This window comes from Rhea pennata, chromosome 6, assembly GCF_028389875.1.
Source record: "Rhea pennata isolate bPtePen1 chromosome 6, bPtePen1.pri, whole genome shotgun sequence".
NCBI lineage: Eukaryota > Metazoa > Chordata > Aves > Rheiformes > Rheidae > Rhea > Rhea pennata.
The window spans coordinates 36,701,328-36,711,033 of NC_084668.1; positions in this window are offsets into that span (position 1 = coordinate 36,701,328).

Genomic DNA, 9,706 nt, shown 5'->3' on the forward strand with positions numbered 1-9,706 from the left:
TTTGTTGTCCTTTCCCCCTGCTTCCCTTTGCCCCCAATAAATGACCCTTCCTTTTTTTTCCTGCTTATTTCCTTTTGCTCTTGCTTTACAGCCACTTTTGAATTACCCTTCGCAAAACTGTATCACGTGTAGTGTTGTATTTCCTGCTCATGCTGCATGGAGCAGTCTTTTTACTTGGCTGGTTTCTTGTTCAACCAAAATATGTGCATGTTTTTGCTTTCTTGCTTGTCTTGCATTATGAGCCTTGTATAGCAATTTCATGAAGCTATGAAACTGCAGGGGCAGATTTTTTTTTAGCTGGCCTATTCTTACCCAACTGCAGCTTTGCTTCTCAGATGTGCCATAAATAGTATCATTCCTTTTGTTAGTGTTGGTTGTGGAGGTGCTTGCCCAGCCAGGAAACTGTGGCCTTAACAGTAGAAGAAAGTAGATTAAGAGAAGGGTATGAATTTAAGTGTAGCAGTCAGTCCTAAATACCTATATGCTTTGTCTGGGGGGAAAAAAATACCTTCTCCCTGAAGGTTAATGCAGAACAAATCCACTTTGCTTACTGGATCAACTTCTATGTGCCAGCATTTCTCAAAGACCTTTGATAGATTCAGAAATATTGTGCTGTTTTTTTTTCTTCTTTTCAAGATCATGTTTGCTTAGTGAAGCCTTCTTGCCCTTTGGATTCCTTTAAGATCCTTTATGATCAGTACAATAGGTACTAGTCTTGGTATGGAAGTCAGGATATGCTTCTGGGACTTGAGACCAGTATGGGGACAGTGGTGTGCGATTTCTGCATTGTGCTTAGAAATGTAAGAGCAGCCATCCTGGGTTAGACTGACAGTCCATATTATCCATCTAGCCCAGAACTTGCCAGCAACCTGGGTGTCTTAAACTTGTCCAGTTTCCTTTTGAATCTTTGCAGGCTCTCTTTGCCCTTAGTGCTCTGTGCCATAGATTGGCTGCGTGCTGCATGATGGCTGCACCCAGAGTTTAGGAAGAATTTGCAGTCCAAGACGTTTTGCATTAAGTGGAAGGTATCCATGGTGTGAGGAGTCTGGGTAGCCATGTCTTTTTCAACAGTGGCCCTCAACTGCTATGCTCTTATGACAGCTCTTTTCTAATGTGAGGATTACGACTATTTTATCAGCCCCAAGAAAAACTCAAGCATAAGGACAATTGGCAAATAGAGGTAAGTGTTTATGTACAGAAAGCAGATCACATATTAGCCTGTGGGCCTGCTACCAACTGTAAAATGAGCTACACAGAACATCCAGGTTTTTGATAAAGCTGAGACTTGCTCTGTAACTTCCTGGTGTTCCTTTCCCTCTGTCTAGTGCCCTTTTTATTTACTTGATACCTGAGAGTCTTTGAGTAGTTTCAGACAAAAATAAACAAAACCTCTTAGCATACACTGCATCCAGGCATTGCTGTGGTTCTTGCCTCCCAAGTGGAGAAATTTGGGATGGGGAGGTTAATTTACCCATCTCTGAACTCTGGGACACAGCAGAGTTGAGAATCCAGACTTGCTAATATTTTTTTCTGATCTCTGAATAATAATTTGTTCATTCTTGCCTTTGCACAAGGGAATGCAGCATATAACCTACACAATGCTGTTGCCGTATTTCTCATTTGCAGTAATTGAGCAAGATACCTCTGAGTATGTAGGCATGTTAATTGCTATCTGGGGAGCTGGACTGATCTTGTTTACTTGTTTTCCCTAAGTTTTTCTGAAGGCAAATTAAATATTTGGCTTTTCAGCTCTAAGCAGGCAAGCAGATACTGTGCTTAAACTGCAATGTTATTTTGCAAACCTTGGTTTGTATGCTAACCCAAGCATGCAGTTATGCTTATTACTTACACTGTTCTTTCTGTAAGTGCACAATAGTGGGCATTTGTAAACAAGAGAATGTGTATTTTTTTTTTCATACCTTTACCTTGAGAGCTGAATGGTTCATACTTTGTTTCTCTTTGACTGAAGCATGATATTTTTCTACACATCAGACCTGAGACTGGGCTGGCAGTAGCTGAACAAGCTGTTGTCCAGCGGCAGGCTGTCCTCCTTTGCTACCAAAGTAGTGTTGCTCTTCGCATTCTCTTCCTCTTCTGTATGTGAGATTATTTTCCTCCCTAATGTTATTGGGAACAGATTGGTGAGTGTCACCAACAGGCTGCTCATACCTGAGTGTGAAACAATGGAAAATGAGGCCTCTGACATAGCAGGTGAAGAGATGGAAGTGTAAACAGCCTACGCCACTGCTGTGAGTTTCTTGGCTTTATTCAAGGGTTTTACCTGAATGTTTAACATGCAAAACAGAATCAAAGGCTGCCATTTAAAGCCCAGATGAAATAGTTTAAAATTAAACAGGTAGCAGATAGGACTGCAGACTGTCCTAATAGTTCTGTGCACTGTATACTGCCTTTCCATTCCAAAATTCTCCAGCTTCTTGCTGAAAAGCAGAAGTGTATTTGCCTAACTACCTGGAAGCCATTAGGGGTCAAAAATGTTTAGACTTTACTGTACCCAAATGATAACTGATCTGCTGTAAAGATGTGAGATCCCTTTGGTGTTAATATTTTATTATGGCTCTTATTTATTATTGTGCAAACAGCCAGCTGGCATGGGATTCAGTGATGACTAGTAGATATATACATAAATGATAATTAATGCTGCAATAGACTTTCCCTAGCGCAGCAGGATGTTTTCCTGTTCCTAATCCACTCAGGTATGCTTATTGAATTCCTTCTGCACACTGAGTGTAGTCTGGTGATTCAGAGACTTGGCTAGATCTCCTGCTGGAACAGATCAGTGCAGCTCTGAAGCTGGAACCACAATGATTTACACCAGCTAATATCTGGTTCATGAAGTATGCCTTCATTAAACAGTGCTGTACAAAAATGATGTGATTCAAGATATCTGAAGATTCTGGAAAATATTTCTGAAGAAATCTGAGAAGAGCTGGGATCAGAGTGGTAAGGAGCATGTCAGCACGGAGAAGCTTGTTTGAATCTTGGGGCATGAAGAATTTGATGCCAAGTATGCAGTGTTTGCTGTGTTTCTCTGCATCTGGCTGGTATTTTCCTCCTCTGTCAGTACTTTACTAATAGCTACTAATGTAGATATTAATGTGAAGGTCTAATTCTTTTCTCTAAGTCTTCCTCATTTTTAAAATTTCTGATCTAGGAATAGAGTCTAGCTCTGTACTTACCACAGTTAGCAATATATAGCTGGATCTATAACAGCTATTTAAATTAGCATGTACAGCTAATAAAAAACATGTACAAAATATGTACAGCTAATAAACAGCTGGATAATCATGAATACTTTTAAAAAATTCACTCTGGCTTCTGAACAAGCTGGGAGTTAATGTGGACTTAAGCTCTGCCTCTTTTTCACAGTCTGTATTGAACTCCCTGCTTCCCCTGCTCCTCCCCTCAAAATGTGAGAGCCATCAGATTTTACTCTGGACTGCACAGCTTTAATTCATTTTTAGTACTGAAGGAACATTAGATAGTAAATGTATTCCAAAATACTTTTTCAATTTACTTAACATGGGAACAATAATTCAGTGCTAGTCAGCCAGCCTCTGCAGAAGCCAACTTTGACGTTCACTGCACCCCAGTCAAATAATCTGTATTCCCTAGGTTTCAGCAAATACTGTTGCCCCTGAAGTTGGGCAGCCATCTAAAATTTTGAGGGAGTGGATCTCAAAGGTAAATGCAGTGAGCTCCAGCATTCCAGCATTTAGCCTTGGTTGGAGCTCATCCTTTTTTTCTTTTTTTTTTTTTTTTTTTTTGGCAAAGCTGTATCTTGTGGGAAGCAAAATTCTGCAGCAGTAAACAGCAAAAATGTAGGAACTGAAATTGCCACTGTTCAATAATGCCAGAATAAGTTATCACAGCCATTACTGTGCTTTTATGAGAAACTCTATTCCCTTATAGAGATAGAAAATTGCTAAAACATCCATTCTTTCAAAGTTAGTAAAGAAGGTTTCATGTCTTGAGCTCCTGTAGGTGGGCAAAATGCCAGCAACTGTGCATTGCACATGTGTAGTAGGAAATAAATGGAGGAGGATACTTTATGATCTGATGCAATGGGATTTGTAAGGATTCTGTATTGCAACAATAGGAGAGAATATATTCATGTGACTTGGAGAGAATCTGTGTTGTTTACTCATGACCTGGTAATGCAGCCACTCCAGAACTGTGCTGCTAAAACATGTTTGCCATGCTGCTCTGTTTTCTCCCATTGTGTACTGGTGCAGAGCTTCAGAGCACAGGTACCTGGAGTGCTCCTGCTGCTATGGGTTATTCTCTATAGTATATCTTACTAACTAGGGAAGTACTTTATCAAGCTTTAACTCTGCCTGGTTTAAGCCACATAGCTGCTCTTGTCTTAGGAAAGGCATAACTGTTGCAAATATGACTTAATGTATTCTTGTGACATTGAATCATGACACACTATGGTCATGAGCAAGTTGCAGGTATCAGTCCATAGCAGAGCTTTACACCAACTAGCCATGCTAGGCCTTCTCTGCTGTAATATGAAAGGAGTACTTACCTGGAAATAGTCACTTAATTTGCCTTTTAGCATTTCCAAGTCATGAGCAGGCCTGAGAAATGGCACTGATGTTCAACAGCTAACTTCCTTCATCTCTAGTGGAATTTTGCACCGCCTTCCTGAATTGCCTGTGCCTTCAGTGGCTACTCAAAGGGACTGTATAACTATGTCCTCAAAGGGCAAACCAAATTTTTCCGATGATACAGTGCCAGGCAGAACAGCTCACTGAATTACATGGCAAGACCTGATAGAGTTGTTGAGATCCAGCCACTTCTGGAGGTCAGGATAGTCTTTCCTTTTTTAAAAAGTACCCAAGTAATTGGGTTCTCATAAATAATCCAGCTGACTTTTTCCACCAGATGGAATTGCACTGTTTCATGCAGGACTACAGGTTGAGGTGGTCACTGCTGCGTTTGTAACAGTGACCCTGGAAGCTCTTGTCTTCATAAAGATCTGCAATGCAAGTGTTTGCAGAGACTTGTAGCCCATCCCAGTGTATGTGTCATCAGGATGCTGGCATACCAGGGCTTTCACTTACCTTTCCCATTTTTGGCAGTTCCCAGAGATGAGAGCTGTGAGCAAACAGTAGTTGCTTTTATATACCGTAGTCCTAATGCTGCATCTGCAAAAAGTAATGAAAAGGGGGCCTGTTCTGAGCTGGGGGGGAGGGGGATTTCATGTTTTGTCTTTATTGTAATGTGTGATGTTTACTGTATTTACCATATGGGACTCTCTCCCACTCCCTCCTCCTGTTAGGCTGCTTTTGCTGATATTGGGTACAAAGGAATTCTATATAGAGTGGGCTGTGCTTTCAGCTGGTATGAACTGTTTTATGTGTCAAATCTGACCCAGATTCCAGTGGGGAATATGTATTGTAAAAGCTGCCGTTCTTTACGGTGCCTCCTTGGCCTGAAAGCTATGTAACTCAGTGGGCCTAAGAAGTTTTTGGTGTAGGTCTCTTGGATTTCTCCTTTCTTGCTCTTCCTGTGTTGTTTACCTCTTGCCTAAGTTCATCCTGTGATGGTCAGTCACTCTTCTTTCTCTGGACAAAGCAGGAAGATGGACTTTGCTTTGCTTCCTTTTCAGTACTTTGTCACCTCTTTATTGGGGAAAAGGGAAAATGTCTCTATCCTGTATATGTCTATCTCTTTTTGCCTTCTAGTCCTTTTTTTTTTCCTGTGCATGTATTTTAACTCAGCAGCATGTTAGGAGGAAATAGTGATTAAAGAGAAGGCTGCATCAACTGTAGGAAAGAATTAAACAGTTTTATTACATGCTTATCAGTGTGTCTGAATTTGTGGCTAATACTAAATCAGTTTAGGTCTGTCAATACAAATGTTTTCCTTTGTAAGGCTGCTCTAAAATTCAAGAGGAGCAAACTGCATGCAGCTTTGCTCACTAGCTGGAGCTGGGAAGGGTTGTTGTCTCCACACTAAAGCAGAACATAGCTAGCATATTATGGAAAATCTTATTCCTTCTTTTTGGAGCTTTTCCTCTGGCACTTTTTTGTTTGTTTGCTACAGGGCTGAATCAAACCTTGACTTGTTCTGCTCTGATTATCAGTTTCTTGAACCAAAATCGTAGGCTCCTAAGAACAGGCTGGAATGTGTCATGGAATATGCAAATCCAGTTATACAAATATGTTATCACCACTAGATGAGGCTTCACATCAAAAGAAACTACTGCACTCCAAAAGCATAAGATCATAAACTTGTTTGTTTGAGGAAACTCATTTAAGCATGTAAAGACCTTGTCAATATGATTCATCAGTTAACTTGGCATGCAGATGAACATCTTTGTAGATCTAACTTATTTAAGAGCTCTGTTTGCAATTACACATTCTGTGCCTCCAACAGAACAAATGTGTGTGGCTGTAAGGAGGGAGAGTAGGGGAAGTTTTGGGAGGTTCAGGTGAAGTGTACCTTTGCTTACATGATCTTAGACCAAAGGGAAGGTCTTTCAATGCTGTGGCAAGAAAGGCAAAAAAGACGTAGGTATTTTCTAAGAGGAGGAAATAGCTTGGTATTAGTGTAGTCTGCTTAAATTGGCTTCTCCTCTCAGCTCTTGTTAAAGATCTGCTGTTGAACCATAGAATATGTGAGTTGGGACCTGAACTTGGACTTGAATCTCTGCTTTAGTATTCAGTATAAAACTACTAAGAGTTCTTTCTAATCTGTTAATAAGGCTGGTTATCATTCCTTGGCTGTCCTAGCGGTTTGCTGCATTGTGCTCACCACCCTCTGTGAAGCTGGAAACCCTATCAGCTTTTTCCTGAGGAAGGAAAGATGGTGTAGCAGCTTTAGACCCCAGAAGGGTTGGAGAAATTGCTACCTAAAAAGCTACATAGCCCAGAGCATCAAGGTGCTAGCACCAGGGTGGGATCAAGGCCCCTAATGTGGGTTGCTGTCTGATGAAGGGGGACTTCAGGTCTCTCAGCTTGGCTTTCACAAACTGAGCCCTGAGTAGGAAGTCACTCCTGGAGTGGACACACAGGAGACAATCAAACACTGGGGCAGACCATGTTTTGTATGTGCTGTCCTTCATCACTACCCAAGGCAGTCCTTAACCTGGAGAAAAGGATCCATGCCCTTTCTGTGAATGAAAACTGAAGTGAGGTGTCCAACTTGTCAAAGATAGAAGGGTGGGTGCTTTCTGACCATAAAATTGCATGGTTGCTAGAGCATATGCTTGGTGACATCCTTTCCTGCCTTTGACAAGATTTGAGCCTTTACCGCTAGCCTTCTGGGGAGTAGTCTGAATGTGAATGTGCACATGCATATAGGGCAGAAGAGAGGCAGGTGAGAACAGATTTGGTTTCAAAGACTGAGAATCAAGTGCTGCTGCTTTGCAGAAAAAGTAAGATTTAGCTAGTAGGCATCTTTTGCCATCTTTCTCCTATGTAGTCCAAAAATTAATAATGATGACCTTGGCCTCTGAGGTGTCTGTCAAAGCAGTCCATTCTTGTGTTCCTTGTTTTCTAGCAGCAGTGCTCAAGCTGACAAGAAAAGTCTGAGGTAGGTTTAGCTGTTAGCTTTTGTGGGAGGTAAGTCCACAGTGAGATCTTGATCCTCCATTACCCTCTTCTGTTCCCACACAGCAGCCATGATTTTCCCAGCTGCCCTTGCCCCAAGTTATGAGTCTGCAGCATCTGCCAAACTGAGTGAAACCTATAGCCCTCACCTTCAGTTACAAAAAGTTTAATTGCTGGCACACTTAAATGATGGGGCTGCAGTGTGCTTGCCACTTCCAAACAGGCAAATGGACCCTCCTGAACGCTCAACCTTATACTTGAAATCTCTGGGTTGCCTCAGAGCCTCTGCAATGTATCCCTTGTGTGTGGTAAATTGCTGTGAGTAGTCCTTGAAGATGAATGATGTAAGGGAACAGTTGTTCCTGCATGGATTGCACAGAAGAGTTGTTTTTTGAACAGTGGATGTTAATGCAAGTGCCAGTGAAATGCTATGGAGCCTGGTTTCTAGCAGTCTTTGGTAAACATGTCATGTGTTTGCTTTGCAGAAACTGACTGCATGTTTTGCAGTGGCAGTATTTGTCTATGAGTACTTAGCAGGTCATGTCCATAACAGCACCAAACCTGGAGACAACATACTGAGAGGGTAGTCAGTCTTCTCTTGCCCATTTTTCTACCATAAGGTCCTCCTTGGAGCTGGTCTGGGCTAGTCCTAGTTCTGAGCATTCTAAATGCTCTTGGCTATGGAAGTGCAGCAAAGGTGCAGAGTCTTCCCTCTTTAACTCCTCTCAGGGTGGCAGCATCTTTTACCACAACAATTTCTCAGAGTTTGGTTGAAATCAAAACTTTCATTGCTTTAGTTCTGGTATTTGCTCTTGCGATAGTATGCCTCTCAAAGATGTATAAGCCTTCATATATTAGGTTTCATCCTGCCAGAATCGATGCTTTCCCTAAGAGATTAGTTATATTTTGTCATGCAAACATACCTGTCTCTTAGAATAGTAAAATATGCCTGCTTTGTGCAAGGCAGATGCCAGATGTCTCCACTCTATATTGGGAATAGCTGGAAAATTGGTAGTGACATGTCTGAAGTTGGGATCACTGCTCTTTAAATAAGAGGGAAGTCAGGACTTGCTTGCATGGTACTGAGGGCTCTAACAAATTTGTATGGGGCAAATTAAGATATTACAGCCCTTAGATATTGCTTGGCCCTGTAAGCAGTCTGTCTACCTCAACTGCTGGGTTCATGGCCATGGTATTAGCTGAGATCAGCACTGATTTCAGTGTTGTGAACAGGGCTGTGAACTGCAGCATTGTGTGCCTTATCTTTTTCCAGAATGGATGGTATTGCAAAGTGAGTTGCAGTGTGGAGTTGGGCACCTCAGGACTATGTTAATTGCTTTTTGCGTAGCTGGGAAAAGCTTGACAGTTGCACCAGCTAACTGGTCAACAGAAACCTCTCACTTAGCAAAGCCTTTTTTGCTCAGGAAAGGAAGAAACTTCCTTCAAGGTGACAGAAGGGAATTGCCCACTAATCTCATTGCACCTGTATCTAAGCATTTTCAGGTACCTGGCTCTAGCTGTGGCTACCCAGGTGGTTGGGTGCTGGCCAACCAGCAGGGGAGGGAGTGGTGAAGGGGCAGGCATTTGCACTTCTGAAAATGAAATGCACCATGTATTGTGCTTATCAGGATAGCAAGACTTCTGTTGGTTGCTTCTGTTAACTCCATCAGTGGCTGCATGATCTTACCTATAACAAGCACCAAGTGCTAGCCAATGATAAGTGAAGACCTTGACCATACTCTAGTTAAAAAAAAAAAAAAAAAAAAAAAGCGTCAGAATAATACAGCTATTCACCTATTTGTTAAAGCCTTAGCGTTTGTTTTATTTCAGGTCAGTGAACAGAGACCGGTCATGAGACGTTAATCTCTTGCCCTCCATGGCTATTTAATATCCCCTGCAACTATTGTTTTCCTGCTCATGTGATCAGCAGCAACCTTCTCTCCTCCCCTTTCCCTACCACTGTAATGACCTAATTTCAAAGCACTTCTGCTTCGGCCTTCAGGGGGTGCAAATGATGCTATTTGATTCAGGATGAATTTTGTTGAAGTCTTGGGTACTGGCTGCTGCCTATTGCTCTACTGGACTTACTTGCAAAGAGAAGAGAGGTAGATGCCCTGAGGACCAGG